Source organism: Sceloporus occidentalis, unplaced genomic scaffold, assembly GCF_023333645.1.
Source record: "Sceloporus occidentalis isolate IW3139 unplaced genomic scaffold, rSceOcc1.0.p SCAF_1, whole genome shotgun sequence".
In the NCBI taxonomy this organism is placed as follows: Eukaryota; Metazoa; Chordata; class Lepidosauria; order Squamata; family Phrynosomatidae; genus Sceloporus; species Sceloporus occidentalis.
Window position 1 is genome coordinate 77,549,816 of NW_028316981.1, and position 17,246 is coordinate 77,567,061.

At 45.9% G+C, this 17,246-nt stretch overlaps 1 protein-coding gene across 1 annotated transcript in view; it reads left to right on the forward strand.

Annotated features, from left to right (window-relative positions):
• Positions 1-2,534: 2,534 nt before the first annotated feature.
• LOC149321642 (caM kinase-like vesicle-associated protein) overlaps positions 2,535-17,246 on the forward strand; it is a 101,034-nt gene continuing 86,322 nt past the window's right edge. The window contains exon 1 of the mRNA XM_089526086.1: positions 2,535-2,774. The gene's annotated coding sequence lies outside the window, so the exon portion shown is untranslated. The remainder of the gene's footprint in view (positions 2,775-17,246) is intronic.

A 17,246-nucleotide genomic window follows, 5' to 3' on the forward strand; every position in this document is an offset into this window, starting at 1 on the left:
ACAAACATGACCATGACCATGGGATTTCAAATTCAAAATATTTCAGGTCAGTAAGTCCCACATCAGGAATCCTGGCGATGGATCTGTCTACATGGAAGGGGAGAACTATTAAGGAGCTATCAGAGAGAGGAAGAAGAGTTCACCTTTTCCCCTTGCATTAACCTTAAATTTACTACAGTACTTGGCTGTGCAAATAAATGACATTGAAAGTAACAGGTTGTTATTCTAGGATAGAGATTGACAACTACAATATGTCCAGCATTAATTTTCCTGCTCTGGGACCCTTTGTGGGTCACCAGAAAAGAAAAGAGAAAGGGGAGAGGAAAGGGGAAAAAACATGAAGAAACAAAACAAAGCTAGAAGCATCCTGAAATCTAATTCTGAATTTGAGAAACTGGTATTTTCTTATGCTAAACAATTGGAGTGGCTACTACCTTTTAAAAAGGTATCACCGCTCTTGGAGGCTTCCAGGAAATGTAACACCTTTCTTGACAGAAAAGTGAGGTTGTGGGGAATCTGGAAGGGATATCAGGGCAACTAAAACATCTCAGGGGCCTCAAAGTGCACTTTGCCCCCACTGTTGTAGGATGATCCCTGTTGGGCATAAAGTCGCATTTGCTTCAGGTCACACTTGCCATGTCCTTCCAACTGCAGCAGTTGCAGATCACTAAGGGAAAACATGGCTTGAGGCAAAGGGTGAGGAGCATGTGGCACTCCAAATTTTGTGGGGAGTGTATCATCCATCAGCGCTGGCTAAGCTAGCTAGGGTTGATGGGAGTTGCAATCCTATGGCATCTGAAAGGCCACAGGTTGCCCAACTCCTGTTTAGAAAGCTGGCCTGCCACCTGCTTCTCTTTAAAGAAAAGATTGTCCAAAGTCCATGCAGAGGACCCATGTTATCTCTCTCTTCTTCCCTTGAGTTCACAGTGGCATGTTTTGCACTAAGTCTACAAGTTCACTGCTGTGTCCAAAGAAAATCCTTTCGTCATTAAACCTGATCTTCAGTCACTGATTCCTCTACAACAAAAGAAAAAAGGGGCTATAGGACTGACTCACAAACCCAGTCAATGGCAAGAGGCATAGTGGCTCTGGAAGACTATAAGACTTTCATATAGAACTTAATATAGTGGCCACTGCAGAAGACAACAGTTTCAAAAATGTACCTAGCCTTGTTGTATCTAAGGCTTGTTTAGATCCAAGGTCATCAATCTTCCTCCAGTTAAAGTTCATGCCCAAAAGATCTTCACATGTATTGCTACTACATTGTTTGAACAATGTGTGTGTATGTGTGTGTGGACTATTACTTGCTTGGTGAATTTGTTGGTGAACTTGCTGCTAATATTTGTTTATTTCTTCATTGGCTCATTCTGTTTCTTTTCTTTTGATTCATTCACCCACTCCACCCCTTTAAGGTGTCTCATCTTTGCTGTTTTCATACAGATCATGGCTCCATCGTGATGGCAAGCAAACTGAACGAGATATGTTTGTGTAGGCAGCACACCCCAATGCCTTGCCAGGAAAGCACATGAGGCAAGTGGGTGCTATAGCTCCAAGGGCTCAGAATGGGCTGTTTTGCATGCCAAGAAGCCAAACAAATGGGTCCTAGAACAGATTAAAGCAGAAGTCTCTCTGGAAGCCAAGATGACTGAACTAAGGCTGTCATTCTTTGGCCATATCATGAGAAGGCACAACTCATGGGAAGAAACAATCATGCTAGGAAAGGTGGAGGGAAGTGGAAAGAGAGGAAGCCTGCATGCTAGATGGATGGACTCTGTTAAGGAGGTTGTGGATATGAGTTTGCAGGAACTAAGCAGAGCAGTGGAAGACAGGGAGCCTTGGAGATGTCTCAGCCACAGGGTTGCCGTGGATTGAGGTCAGTTCCGGGTGGATAACAACAACAACAAAAGAAGAAGAAATGGGTCCTAGAAGAGAGCAAGCCTCCACCTTCCCTGGAAGACAGGATGACTACATTGAGGTTGCCCTACTCTGGACACACCTGAGAAGGAAAACCTTCTTAGAAAAGGCAGGGATGCTGGGAAAAGTGGAAGGCAGCCGAAAGGGAGCTGGCTAGACTCAACCAGGGAGGCCATGGGCCTGGGCCTGCAGGACCTGGGCAGGGAGACCCAGGAGAGGGGGCTTGGGGGTCTCCCAGGAGTCAGTCGGGGATGAGCGCAGGGGGACCAGACTGGCCTTCCTTTTCCAAGAGGACAATTTCAGCCTTCTCTCCAGGAGGAATTCCCACATCTACCTTTATGGGAGTCTTTCAGCTGTTATTTTTCTTGACTCTCAAGTGCCAGCTTTTACTTTTGTCTCGTCCCTCCATTGTTGCGGTGCCTTGCCCTCCTTGGGGCCGAGGAGGGACCTCCGGCTCCTTGCCTGTCTCCAGCGGGGCCCACCGCTTTGGCCCTTTCGCCGCGGCGCTTCTCCCCAAAAGGGTGGGTGGGCGGGGCCTAAAGTTCGGGATGGCGTCATTGGTTGGTGACCACGCCCCTCCTGGGCGTGTCCCGGCCCTCCCCCTCCCTCCCTGCTAACTTTCCCTCCATCGGAACTCCAGTCAGTGAGATGCTCAACTTGCCAGGAGCCGCGGAGCAGCCGGGCCTCTGGGCGCCGCCCTCCTTGCGCTCGACGGCTCCCTGCCCGGACCCTCAGTGACCCCCGGCCCCAGCCCCGGCTCCCCCTCCTCGGGAGGGACCCACACCGGAGGAGGACGGGACAGACACACACAGCCCCCCGCCGCAGCAGCCCTCCATCCCGCGGCCGGAGCCGCTTTGCAGGTAAGCCCCTCGGCCTTGTCCAGGACACGTCGCCCTCCATCCAGCCTCCCTCTGGTCCAGGAGGGGTGCCACAAAGTCCTCCATTCGGAGCCCGACTTAAGAAGCACGAGTGTGTGGCTGGAGAAATAACCCCGGTTTAGCCCCGCATTCGCTGCCCTGGCTCAAAGCTATGGAATTCTGGGAGTTGGAGTTTGCTGGGGGACCCAGAGTTAAAGCGCTGCCAAACCGGGTTATTCCTCCAGTGTGGATACAGCCTCTGCTGAGCGTGTGTAGCTAGGCTTCGCTCGTTTATTTATTGGTTCTCTATTTGCGGTCCTTCTCCCTCGTTCTTCGGCCCCAAGGGCTCCCGGAGCTGCTCCCAGAGAGTTCTTCAGAGGCTTCCCTGTCCTCGGGCTTCCAAGCTAAAAAGGCGCCGCACAAAACAGGCGAAGGGCCCTCAGTTGGGAAGCCCTGCCCTGGCCCTCCTGGAGAAGAAGAAGCGAGCCTCGCTCCGCTCTGGACAAACTCCCCGCCGCCGGGATCCCGCAGCGCCGAGCCAGGGCAGGGAAAGCGGGTTATCTCTGCAGTGCGGACGCAGCCTGTGGGCGAGTGGCAAGCAGCGCCTGGGAGGGCGCGCAAAGCTCTCTCCTGGCCGCGAAGGAGGGGCCCTTGTGTGGCTCCGAAGATAAAGAAGGGAGAGGAGAGAGAGAAGGCGCCTGGACCTGGACCTGGAGGATGAGGATGTAGTTCTTTAAGGGAGGTCTGTCCCGCCTTTGTCCCCCAAAAGGGACTCTCTCTGGCGGGGTGAGAGAGGCGCGAAAGTTGCTCTTTTAAGGCTGGCTGCCTCCTTCCCTCAGCGGCCAAGAGGACTGGCCCTCCCTCCCTCGGGGGATGGAGCCCGGGCCCAGGGTGGCTTTCCTCAACCCCAGGAGGACCAGGCCCGACAGGCCTCAGGAACAAACTCTTCGGAAAGGGGGCCCCATCAGGGCCCGAAAAACCCACAAGACAAAACCCATGGAAGAGGCTCGGGTTTCGGAAGAGGGGCGCTTGGCTGCCCTTGGGTCCAAGGGGGCTCCTCTGGAAAGGCAGGGCGTCTCCCTGGGGGTCTTGGGGGGGGGTAGGGCTCAACCTCCCCACAGGCTCCGCTCCGGAGTGGCTCCCCCTTTCCTCCCCACCCAGCTGGCACCCTTCTCCTCGCTTTCTACTGGAAGGAAGAAGTCTTTCATTAGCCCTGTTTAAATACTTGAAGGGATGTCATATTGAGGAGGGAAAAGCTTGTTTTCTGCTGCTCCAGAGAACAGGACCCAGAGCAATGGATGCAAGCGGCAAGAAAAGAGATTGCTCCTCAACATTAGGAGGAACCTCCTGACAGTCAGGGCTGTTCGACAGTGGGACACCCTCCTTCCTCGGAGTGTAGTGGAGTCTCCCTCCTTGGAGGTCTTTAAGCAGAGGCTGGATAATAATAATAATAATAATAATAATAATAATTTGTTTTATTTATATACCGCTATTCCAAAGATCATAGCGGTGAACAGCAAGTAAGCTAATTTGCCCCCAACAGTCTGGGTACTCATTTTAGCGACCTCACAAGGATGCAAGCCTGAGTCTAGCTTATGCTTGCCCAGAGACAGACACACAGAGACCGAGAGCGGAACCCGCCATGTGTCAATGGGGATGCTTTGACTGAGAGTTCCTGCGTGGCAGAATAGGGTTGGACTGGATGGCCCTTGGGGTCTCTCCCAACTCTACGATTCTGTGATTCCCAGGCGGCATTACTTTCTCCGCGTGGACAAAAGGCCAAAGGGGCTTCCTGAGGGGAAGGTGGGGGTCTGTTCAGAAAGGCCTGCCCACCTCTCCCCAGCCACCCTCAGCCCCAGGTGGCCTAAGGCCCAAAGAGCCAACACACTTTGGGGTCCCTTTTCCTTTCCCCCAAAGTGGCATCCTTTGCGGTTTTATGCCTTTCCTTCTCCTTCCTTCCTTCCTTCTCTCTCTCTCTCTCTCTTTTCTCCCTCATATAAATACTTCTTCTTCTTCCCTGCCTTTCCACTCACACTCTTGCGCTCATTTCCATGACAACCCGAAATGTCACCACAAAAGAAGTCAGTCTTAATTGCGGGTTTCGGCGGGAAGAGGAATGAAAAGAAGAGACGAGAGCTGCATCCGTACTGCAGAAATAACCCCGGTTTGGCACTGCTTCAACAGCCACGGCTCAAGACTATGGCATTCGGTGCCAAACCGGAGTATTTCTACAGTGTGGATGCACAGCCGAGCTGTTCCATGCTGATTCCAATTCAGGGCTGCATCCACACTGGAGAAATAACCCAGTTTGGCACCGCTCTAAGTGCCCTGGCTCAAGGCTATGGAATTCTGGGAATTGGAGCTCTGCTCTGGACCCCACAACAAACTCCAATTCCCAGAATTCCATAGCCTTGAGCCAGGGCACTTAGAGCGGTGCCAAACCGGGTTATTTCTCCAGTGTGGATGCAGCCCAGGTTAAAGACTCCTCTGAGGAAGGAACAGAAGCTGCTGGGGATGCTGGGCTTTGGAGCTCATCTGCCAGAAAGGAGTAGCAACAAGAAAGCTCCATTCTTCACCCATCCTGGTGGAGAAGGAAGAGGAAGGAGGGCCGTTTTGTGTCCAAACACCTGCTGAAACTCTTGGGATAGGGAAAAAATATGACTTACCAGGAGTCTGGTAAAACCGCTTCTGAGCTCTCCTCATGAGTACTTTTCCATCTGCACATTTTCTTTTCAAATTACACAAGGCTTGATTGCGTATTCTAATGACCCCGGCTTTCATTTCCACGAGGGCTTTTTGGACTAAGGCTAGCCAGGCAAGGCAAAAGTAGCTTCCACTAAAAACAACTTCAGCATGACACCTGTATATCCGTTTCATGTCCAGATCGCTCAGGAGCCAGACAGCGGATCAGTCAAAATGGCAAAAGAACAGGTTTTAATCCATAGGCCTACACCCTGTGTGTGTGTGTGTGTGTGTGTTTTGGTTGTCGTTTGATGCGTGCCTTCAAGTCCTTTCCTATTTACGGTGAACCTGTCACAGGATTTTCTTGGCAGGAGATTTGCCATTGCCTTCCTCTGAGGCTGAGTGAGAATGACTTGCCTGAGGTCATCCAGTGGATTTCTATGGCTGAGGCAGGATTGGAACCCTGATCTCCAGAGTCGTAGTTCAACATGCAAACAACTACACACTCTGGAAACCACTGTAACTCATGAACTCTGCTGGTGGGGGGGGGGAGCGGAGGGCTGAGGTTGTTACAAAGTCTATTTAAAGTTAGTCAGTGCACCTTAGCTTCCCCAAAACTGAATCGCATTCCTGTTTGAAAAAGGAACCGAAACGATCTGGAACGAAAACTAACAAAAAGCACTTTCTGCCTTCCTTAGATTCATATTGGCTACTGCCACAATACTAACACTTATTCATTGAACTGGTGGTAAGTGAAAGTGGGAGGAGAAGCCACCCATCATCCATATTTTGGGGTGCAGAATCTGCTTTCTCCTTAAATGTTGCTGGATTATAATTCCTACTCTCCCTGACCCTTAGCCATCCTTTCTGCCACTTATGTAGTGGACACCTGAAGGGCCCTGGAGCCACTCTTGGGATGAACAAATGTCAGGACCTGCCACTGGCCTCACGTGGAGCCACCGAGGAAAGTAGATCCCAACAACTGTTCATGTCAGGTGCCACTCTTGTTATCAGTAGAGCCTTGAACCAATTAAAACAAATGAGTTGACTGATCATCAGCTTTTTCAATTAGCACATTAAGCAGTCTATGCAAATAAACTTTGCATTTTATCAAAACATTATAATAGACAGATGATCTGGGTAATTGCTTCCATGCTGATAAAGAGAACAGCTACTGCTTGAAAGGAAGGGCTGTCTTTAATGTTTCCTTTTCCACTCTTCATTGCAGTTACACACCAGAAACAAAGTATCCTTATCCACTACCACCACCACCACCTCCCACACAAAAAGGACAAGGATATCTATAATCCAAAGACCACTGAGTAAAACGTTCCTTACAGCTGGCTGTTCAAGGCTGTCGCTGACTGGTTTGCTCATTACATTGATTGAATCCCAGGATGCTTGGAGATTTCTTTGGTTCCCAGAGAGAGCAACCAGTGAGCACTTCCTGAGCTTCTGCTATTCCCCATTGGGCATTTTGGTCTCTAGTCATTGTCAGGATTTTGGGTTTGCCATTTCCATCGTTCAGTTAAATGTCCAGAAACCATCCTGTTCAGGATAACTTTTAAAAGAAACATTGCATTACGAACGTAGTGGTTTGAACGTAGGACTAGGGCTCTGGGAGACCAAGGTTCAAATCTCTGCTTGGCCATGGAAGCTCATTGGGTGATTCTGGGCAAGTTACACTCTCTCAGTCTCAGAGGAAGGCAGTGGCAAGCCTCTCTGAGCAAATCTTGCCAAGAAAACCAAGGTGGAGACAACTTGAAGGCACACAACAACAACAACAATTAAACACCTAAGGCATGGTAAGGGGCCCAGATGTTTTAGGCTGCACTTGCTATAATCCCTTGCTTTTGGACAAACCGATACAGACCTCTGGGAGTTGAAGATAAGAAAATCTGAAGGGTTAAAGCTTATTATGCTTGTTATGAGTAGAATTCAGATATATAGTCATGTTAGTCTGTAGAATCAGTACGTAGAGAGCTCTTGTAGCACCTTTGAGACTAACTGAAAGAAAGAAATTGGCAGCATGAGTTTATGTAGACTTCAGTCTACCTCCTCAGACGCATTATGAATTGGTCTTAGAAAACCTTAAATGGTTGCATAGCAATAACAATGAATGCTATTTTAAAAATAATATAAAATATATTCTCCCCATCTTACCCTTGTTTAGTAATACATAAAACCCACTTATTTGATAAACATGCCTGAACAAACTACTAGTGTTGTAGAGCTAGCATCAGTATGTCATGAAATATGTGAATATTTATCTGCATTTAAAACCCATGTAGTTACATGAACAGAATTCACCAACTATCCATAGTTAGAAATGCTGAAGGATTTCATACGGTCTGGGTTTTTGTTGGGATTGTTTGTTTGTTTTTAATGAAACCTCCTTAACTTGCAGTTCCAAGACTAATAAGTGCCACAGAACCAGAGTTTGGAAATGTTACTGTTTGGGTTACAACTCCCAGGATTCCCCAGCCTTGAGGACCATTGCCCATGTTGCCTGGCTGATTCAGGGGCTTGAAGTCTTAAAACGTGACTTTTCCAGGCTCTGGGGGAAAAATAGGATTTTCCCTTTAGACTGTACACTTCTCTGAATTTTGAGAACTATTCTCGGCTCAAAAATGCATACTATAAGCCAAAATGTATTTTAAAAAATATTTTGTCAGGGGTTCAATTAAAATGCATTTTGTGGTATTCTTTTTTAAAGCTTATAGACTTGTGTGGGAATGGGACAAAATGGACTTATGAATGATCAAATGTAAAACTGATGTAGTCTGGAAATAGACTGATCTGTCCATCAGAATCCACAGTGCAAGCATATGACAATGAGCATTAAAGAATGTGCAGCTTATTTTATGGAGTCTCATGTTAGGGAGCATGTATGGTGTTAGAGTCCTGGGTCTGGACTTTGGAGAACCAGATTTTTAGGCTTTACATAGCCATAAGTTAGAGTTGGTCCTTTGGTCTTTTGCCATCTCTCTCTCATACTTGATTCTACTGCATAATAATAATAAATATTTATTTATATCCTGCCTCTCCCTACACAGGGTTGTTGTGCAAATATAGTCTGGAGGTTCATTAGAGGAAAGGCAACATATCAGTGGATCTAAAAACTAACTAATGATAGAAGTCACATAAGAAGCTCAGTCACGGAAAAGAGGGGCAGAGAGTGTAGGTTGTGAGGTTTTTTATCCTTATGCAAAAGTTCAGAGACAAGTACCAAGGCTGGACCCCTGGGCCTGTGTCTATATTCCCAGCAATGCACTTTTTTGCCATTATTAGTCCGGATGATTCTGCTGAGAGAATTCAGTGTGAGGCTCCATTCTAGTTTTTTCCTGCATTTCAGCAACCTTGAATGCAACTACTTGACAGATCAGAAAAGGCACAAGATCATAACACCTTGTTCTGGGGTAAAGACAAGATATTGATGGTGGTTGTGGTGGTGATGGTAATAATCCACTCCTGCTTATATATGAATTTGGTAACTATTTGGAAACTCCAGCAGGTGCAAAATGCTGCACCAGAATGCTGACTGGGGCCAGTTTCAGGGAGCATAACTCCCTTGTTGAAACAGCTTCATTGGCTACTGGTTCATTTCTGGCACAATTCAAAGTGCTGGCCATGACCTATAATAATAATAATAATAAATAATAATAATAATAATAAAATTTTATTTCTATACCGCTATTCCAGCGATCACAGCGGTGTACATCAAAGAGTAAGACAATTGAAACATTAGCATGAAATAATACAAAGTTAATAATTAAGAACAGTTAAAAAAAAAACTAACAACACCCTATACAAGTGGCTGTGTAGAATGGAATACACAAAGACATTGCCATGGGGAAAAGAATGACCACAAGGCTCACGGGGGGAAAGCCTGGAGGAACAAAAAAGTCTTCAAGTTCTTCTTGAAAGCATCGAGGGAGGTGGAAGTACGGAGCTCATTGGGGAGGGAGTTCCAGAGCTGAGGGGCTGAAATAGAGAAAGCCCTCTGAGCTGATACATATCGAGCGTCTGGAACTCTTAAAAGATGTCTTTCACCCGACCTGAGAGTGCGGGGCGGATTGTATGGGGAGAGGTGGTCCTCCAAGTACCCTGGGCCCAAGCCATTTAGGGCTTTATAGGTGATAACCAACACCTTGTATTCGGCCCGGAAGCGAATAGGCAGCCAATGGAGATCTTTTAGGACTGATGTTATATGGTTGGCCCTGGAACATCCAGTAACCAGCCGAGCAGCCATATTCTGCACTAATTGAAGCTTCCGGGTTTGGTACAAGGGTTGCCCCATGTAAAGCGCATTACAGAAATCTAATCGAGAGGTTACCAGAGCATGTATAACGGTTTCAAGGTCCCCCCGGCCAAGGAAGGGTCGCAGTTGGCGTATCAGCCGAAGCTGATAACAGGTGCTCCTGACCGCCGCATCCACCTGAGCAGTAAGGTGAAGCGATGAGTCCAGAAGCACCCCCAAACTGCGAACAGAGTCCTTCACAGGAAGCGTGACCCCATTTAGGACAGGTGGAAAAATTTCCTTACCCAGACCAGGAGAGCCAATCAACAGTGCTTCCGTTTTCTCTGGATTCAGGCTGAGTCTGTTTTCCCTCATCCAGCCCATTACCGACTCCAAGCAATATGGCTTAGGCCCAGACTGTTTGAGAGACCATATCCCCCCATATGCACCAGCCAGAGCCCTAAGATCTTCAGGAGAAGGCTTTCTCTCGGTCCTGCCAAGATCACAGGCTCGCTTGGTGAGGACACGAGAGAGAGCCTTCTTGGTGGCTGCTCCCACCCTCTGCAATGCCTTCCACAGGATGCTAGGCTGGCCCCCTCCCTGCTTGCTTTTCGTTGGCAAGCCAAGACATTTTTATTTAAGTAGATATTTGATATATAATTCATATCAGATTGTTTTTTATGGAGCTGGTGGGTTTTAGTTATGCTTTTAACTTTTGTATATTTTTATGTGATTTTATATTGTGTGTGGATGATTTTAATTGTTTTTATTTTTTATTTTGTTTGTTTTGAAATTTTAAAATGTTTTTTATCTGTGAGCTGCCTTGGGTCCCTCTGGGAAGAAAGGCAGCATACAAATGAAATAAACAAATAAACAAAACCTGGATTTTGAAAAATAACAGCATGTTTTCCCTCAAGCACTCTATTATATTTCTCCATGCACAGTGGAATTTGAGTTCAGAGGCTGGGAGGCTATGTTCGGGAAAAGAAACAATAGCACATCCAAGATGTTAGTTGAAGGAAGTCAACTAACCACTCTGGAGACCACTTTGGAGACCACAGTGTAGCTCAGTGTACTTGGTACTTTTCAGCAGCTCACTCTGTTTATAAGGTGTCATGCCTCATGTTACGCTTTATTTATTTGAAACTGGACTCCTTCTGACAGAGGATTGATTTACTTTGGTGCCAAGTCCTATTGAATCATTTCTGATCAGTGGCATCACTGTGTGGTGTCACTGGTGAAGGTGGAGGGACTTAGCCACCTGCCCAGACCACTTCTGAGATCTGAAGGCATCGCCCACCCCACCCCACCTTGAAAGGGACCTTTCTCGCTTACCCTGTAGCCTCACCAGTCCCTCTGGGTGTACCGTCTCACTGGATAGAGATCCTCCTCTGGCATGTCACCTCAGAGTGATGCTTCTATATCTGATTTTTAGTTAGCCACTCCTGCCAATGACATAAATGACAAGGGGCATCCTCTGAGGAGGAGTTGTCCACATGAAACCCATGAAAAAGGTAATTGGTAGGGAGGACCTCTGCCAGCATGGCATAGTGGTTTGATTGTTGAACTATGACTCTGGAGTCCATGGTTCAAATTCCTGCTCAGCCATAGAATACCAGTAGGTGATCGTGGGCACATCACATTCTCTGAGAGGAAGGCAAAAGCAAACCTCTTCTGAACAAATCCCACCAAGAAACCCCTGTGATAGGTTTGCTTTAGTGTTACCAGAAGTTGGAAAGTACTTGAAGTCACACAACAACCTCTGACCACACAGTGAGGCCACCGAGGGTCAAAGCACACTTTCTGCGTCTACTGATTTCCTTCTGCAGAGGACAGGGACTAGTGGTTCTCCCTCCCATTTCTTTTAAATTCCAAACCCATACCTCAAATCTTGTTATTATTATTATACATCTTTCCCCAAGGCGTCTAAGAGAAACACTGCATTATGGTTTGCTGGGTGTCTCCACAGAGTTCCTTTTTTGGGATGAAATGCTGTAGCTGAGGAACAGATTCTAGGCAAAGACAGCAAAGAATCCTTTTCAGTCCATTGAAAGGAGCTAGAAATAGAAAATGCTTATTTGCATCCCTCTTCTGCTGGTGGGTATCAAGGTTCTTCTATTGTTTTGAAAGCAGATTTGATCAGCAGTGAGAGAGTGGGTTAGAAGAATTGCATGTACAGTGTTACACTGTGAAAAGCAATGCCTCTCAAAAATGACTCTGGACTTTCTTAAAACCTGTCGCCTGTCTCCAGCCTAGTAGAGGACCAGAAGGAGGCAACTGGGGGACAACTGTTGGTATCTTGTGTTTGGAGGAGAAGGAGGTATCAGTAGGGAGAAGTGTTTTGCTCATGTCTTTACTTATTTACCTTGAGGATCTGTGGTGCTGGTGGTCCCTCTGCTGGTACAGTTCACCTCTGTTCCATGCACAGTATTGCTCTGTGCAGTTCTTCACACTATGGAGTTGGCACCTCAGGAGTGAGCCTCTCTGTATCCTTCTGAGATTGGGCTCTCTGTATTCTTCTGGGCTGGTCCTCACATGAGGCATATACTCCGTTTCTGGGGCTGTTCTGGTAGACTATCAGCATGGTGTAATTGTCTGAGGATTGTACTAGGACACTGGAAGATCAGGGTTCGAATCCCTGCTCAGCTGTGGAAACCCACTGGGTGACCAGAGGATGACAACAGCAAACCCCCTCTGAAGAAACTTGCCAAGAAAATGCTATGATAGGTTCAGTCACTAGAAATTGGAAGCAACTTGAAGGCACACAAAAACAACAACAATTAACCTAATAATTTAAATACATTTAAATCAAGGGTGTGGCACCCATGGTGGGTATGGGACCAGTCTTCTGCCCCAAGACCATATGCAGGCTGCATGAACTGTCCAAAATGTCCTCAGAAGAAAAATACATTGAAGTAAGAAATAATTTAATACTGCCCCAAGTCAAATGCCTTCAGGCAGTTTACAAAATATATTTAAGACACCCCCCCCCCCAACAATCAGTAGTAGTGACCAACAGTCCAGCCAGTGAGGGAAATGATCTTAATCTGTTGTACTCTCTTTGGAATCTGGAGAAGAGTCTAACATAGTTTAAGATAAGACTGAGGAAGGCACGCTGTTGTAGAGAAATGAAACAGTGGTGCTGTGCCTTACTCAGAAAATAAAAAGATATAGCTGTGATTGGAGATTATCACACCGGCAAAAAAGACAGCATCATAGTGGTATTATGTAATAATGCGGAGATTTTCACATTACGCCATGATTATCCTGTGAATAAAGAGGAATTCTAGCACTACTTTTATTCATGGAAAATCCCTGTTAATAAAAACCAGCGCTAGAATTCCTCTTTATTCATGGGATAATCGTAGTGTTGCATGATGTCGGGTAATAATTTCCGCATTATTGCACAATGTTGACGAGATGCTCCTGTCTTTTTTGCCATTGTCATAATCTCCTTAGTATGGAAGATTAGTATGCAAAGGGATCTTGTAGCACTGAAGTTAGTCTCAAAGATGCTACAAGATCCCTTTACATACTCAGAAAGGTTACTTTTGGGGACTCTCACTCCCAGAATCCCCATACTGGTTAGGGAATGGTGGGAACTGTAGCCCAGTGTGGTGGTTGTGTTTGTTTATTTGTAGTCATTGTGGGTGCATGGCTATTGACTGTAGAGGATTTGTTCTGGCTACATTTGCAGCAAGAGAAGACCCAGTTGAACGTTGTGTCAAATGTTATTGATTCAGTGGGCCTACTATAGTGATGACTAGCTGCAAAATACAGGCGCCAGAGCCTGGCCAGTGATGGCTCTCTCTTTCAGATGTCCTCAGTTTGCTTCATTGTCTAATATATTTCTTTCATACTCACTCTTTTGCATATAAGATCGTTGGGCTAGCAGTCACTTTATAATTAAATATTTTACCTTGAGCAATTTTTCTTTTTCTTAAAAGTGGAGTAAAAACTAAAGGTGCACTTCAGATGGATGAAATCTGTAGCCAAAACCAGGTTGAGACAGTTGAGAAAACTCACCTCAGGTGGCAGATTGGGTATGGAGTGTTAAAGAGAAACAATAAATAAATAAATTTATTATTTTTTTACCAACATTGAGTTGGCATCCTTTGGATTTTCTGTTCGGCAGCAAATTTAGAAGTTTGCCTCTATTTATGGTGATTCACAGCAAGCTTGTGCAACATTTCATATACTTATAGAATCATTGTTTTGAAAGTGAATAGTAGCTTGAAGGACCCTGATCCAGCTTTCCACAACCTGGTGCTCACCGGGTGATTTGGATTGCAATACTCATCAACCTAAGCTAGGATGCCCAGTGTGAAGGGTGATGGAAATGGAAGTCCAGGCCGCCTAAATACCCTAAGGCACAAGATCCTGTCTGATCTTGGAAGCTAACCAGGGTCAGCTCTGGTTAATAGTTGGGTGGAAGACTGCCAACGAAGCCCAGGTGCTATAGGCAATATTTCAGAGGAGGGAACTGGCAAAACTACCTCTGAGGATTCCTTGCCTAAGAAAATCCTGTGAAATTCATGAGGTTGACATAAATCAGCAGGTGACTTGAAGGCACATAAACACACACACACCAGATTGGGGATATCTGATTCAGCCCTGCTCTACACAGAAATCTTGCAACTGCAGCATTGTGACTTGGCAATTGTGGAAACTATGTAATCATCAAGCCTAGTGTTTGAATCTATCTGATATGGAGGAGCAGTGGGTGGTCCCCCCCCCCCCCCCAGAATGCCAAGAACTGTTACGTATTTGTGTCCATTGGGTAGAGTTTTTCCCCTCAGAAGCACTGAGTGACCAGCAGCCCATGGCTTGGGAATCAGCGCTGGTCCAGTCCACTACTTTGACTAGCACTAATATAGCCCAGCTCAAATTTATTGAACCTGTTACCCTCAAATGTGTGGGCTATAACATCCATTATGTTAGCAGAAGATTATAGGAGGTGTAGTCCAATTCAGCTGGAAGGTCCCAGCTTGGAGAAGGCAGGTCTACATTAAAGACTGTAGAAGTGAACTGTGTCTTATTCACTACTCCCACTCTTCTACTCCATGCTGTGTAACATTGGAGGGTATTACTCTTTCATCTGGAAAACAAATGTGGAACTTTGGGGCGAAACAGACAGCCTCTTTGTGGTGGCTTCCCAGCAGCTTGGGGGCATGTTGTTTAGACGACACATGCCCCAAGCTGGCAGGAAGCGTCTGTGAAGCTGCCCACCCAACCATACAAGGGCAGCTTTGTGGCACTCCAGTGGTGCGGTGTTCAATTACATTGCACACCACGGGAGTGCCACAAAGCCACATTGGCAACGGAAAAGCCAGTTTTTTGTCAGCTCAAAAAGGAGCGGTTTTCTGCCACTTCTTTTTTGGGCAGCAAGACACTGGATTGGGGCCACGGCATGTGGTTGCCACAACTCCAATCTTACGTTGAAAGGGACATCTGTTTCAGCCCTGTAATGCCAATAAATAAGGTGTGGCATAAAAGAGTATTTTAAACTTAAGTATGAGTCCCAACCATAGTAAATGTAAAATACCCTTTCATACCACACCTTATTTATTAGCATTTAAGTTAAAATCCTCTCATTAAGTTAAATTCATGACTTCAGCTTGGGTCATGAAATAAGAGCATGAGACCATTTGCTTTCCTGTGAGAACTTCAAAGCTCATGTGCTTCTGCCTTTGGTCTGGCTAAGAGAAATGTGGGGCAATGAATTTTCTGTTATTTGCTGCTTTCTGCTGTTCTTACAACATCTAGAATATAAAGACGGGCCATACCTATGTAAGATGATTTTCTGTGTTTAGAACTCTGCTTCCTAAGCCTTGGGCAGGAGAGCAAACCTTGGACACTATCTAGGAAGTTATTCCAGCCTAGACAAATAAGATTTCCATACCTGGCTGCATCATGGTTCAAACGTCCCTGAAATATCTTTAAAAGTTAGAGGAAGCATGTGCGTCTGGAAGCCAGATAAGCTTCCTCAATTGTCAGGGAATTGTCGCTTTCTCTAGCATCCCTGAATCATCATAAGGGGAGCAGATTTCCTATGAACGCAAACTTTGAGTTCATAGGAAATCCACTCCCTAGGAACAATTCAGGGATGCTAAGGAGGGAGCGACATTTCCCTGATGATTGGGGAAGTATGCCTGGCTTCCAGACAAGCGCTTCCTCCACCTTTTAAGGACATTTCGGGGACATTTGAGCTACGATCCAGCCAGGTATGGAAATCTTCAAACTCTTGGCCAATGGGGTGCGTATCATAGGCTTTTAGCCCAGTCTTTCACCAACTGTGAGTGAGATTGGGCTTCCTGTGAGTTGAAGGATTTGGCTACTTTTCTTTGCTATGAAATACCTGGTGCATTAGTTATCCATCCATGAAGCTTATTTTGCACCAGTAGTGTTGCTAAGTTTTAATAACAAAGATTTTTGAGACTCTTGAAACTGGGTCCATTTCCAACTCAGAACAACACACCACAACAATATTCCACTGGTGGTTACATTTCAATGGATTTCAGTATGCAGGATAGAATGTTCCCAGTCCTTGGAGATGGGAAAAGTCTACTTGATTGTGATCATCACCTCCTTGTAAATTAATGGACACCGACTCAAGGGTAAGTCTGGGAGTTCTGGCTCAGTGTAACTGTTTAGAGGTGGTTCTGAATCTTTGGTCATGTGTTCAGTGCTTAACACATTCCAACTGTCCTGATTTGACAGGGATAGTCCCAATTAATCCTCTCTCATCCCCCCTTTTTCCCAGATGCTTTTAAAGTTCTCTCTCCTCTTCCCACTCTTATCTTCAGCTTACTTCAGCATCAAACACTGTCAAACAAGGACAGAGTTCAAAGTGTAAAAGTAGTGTAGATTTAGTTAAACCAACATGGAGCAGGGGAGGAAAGGAGAAGAGAAGATAGAATCTTGCCTTTCCCAGTATACTCAAGCAGAAGCAAACTGCTGCAGTCTCTCCTAGCTTGTGTGTTCTTCCTCATTATAACTTTTGCTACCTTGACCACTCTCTGATGTTACTTGATCACACCTGTCCTGGATTTTATCTGTTGAAAGTTTGAGGGTGTGGGACATCAGAACCCACTACTCCTGATCATTGGCCATGCTGTCCAGGGCTTCAGGGAGATAAGTCCAAAAGATTTGCAGAATCAAAGGTTAAAGAAAGTAGAGCTTACTAATCTAAGGGTGAAATACTTTTTTTCCTAGGGAAGAAAAGGAAAAACAGTAAAACTTAAAATGGCTTCTCTCTTGGGAACAGATAACTGATCAACAAGGTTGAAGATCAGACATGTTCGCCTGTATCTGATCTTCTGGAAAACATCCCCTCAAGAGCAGCTTTATGATGCATCCAGCCATTAAATGTTATCAAAGACGAACATATTGGCATAATGAGTGGTACAAATGTTAGCAAAGCATGATGACTGAAAGCAACAGTACTGTAAGTCTGAAATCTGTGATGTGGGAATAGGACGTAGACAGGAGCCATCTGTGTATAATAGAGTGAAAGTATTTTGGTGGGACCTAAAATTCGCATGTGTCTGTCT